Raw genomic sequence first — 582 nt, forward strand, 5'->3', positions numbered from 1 at the left:
AAGTTTGAGCATTTTTTGTATGTCTGCCCTCACTTCATATCAGCTGGACACTTCACTCTCAGCTCTAGCCCTCTGTGGTGGCTATGTCCTTGTCCGTGGGCTCAGGAGTCCCTAGGTCTCACCATCCTTAGGACCAACCAGCCCTTACTCTTCTCTCTGTTATCTCCAGGTGCACGGGAGACTATAAAATGTGGTCAAACTCAGCCCATGTCTTCATTGCTGCCTTTCCCCTTTTTCCGCTCATCAGTAGATGAACGTAGTCACCAGCAAGCTTACAAGCCTGCTAATGTGTTCCCTTTGAGTTTTAGTCTTGGATGGGGATTTGTCCTGAAGGGACTTGATTGCTTGCCTTGATGGCTCACCAGCAAACATCTTGCTTGTCCTCTCAAATTAGGATGTCCCACCTCAGAAGGTTCTGCATGTGTCTCTGAATTCCACCTAAGAGCCTATACACTACAAAGTTTCCGCAAGAATCCTATTTCACTGATCAAATTCTAGAACCCCTTTTAGGTATTCCAATCAGTTATATAGGCTGAATATGGGTTTACAAGCTTTCTGTAATCATGTTTCCCGATATTTCTT

Source organism: Chrysochloris asiatica, unplaced genomic scaffold (genome assembly GCF_000296735.1).
Source record: "Chrysochloris asiatica unplaced genomic scaffold, ChrAsi1.0 scaffold00420, whole genome shotgun sequence".
Classification (NCBI taxonomy): domain Eukaryota; kingdom Metazoa; phylum Chordata; class Mammalia; order Afrosoricida; family Chrysochloridae; genus Chrysochloris; species Chrysochloris asiatica.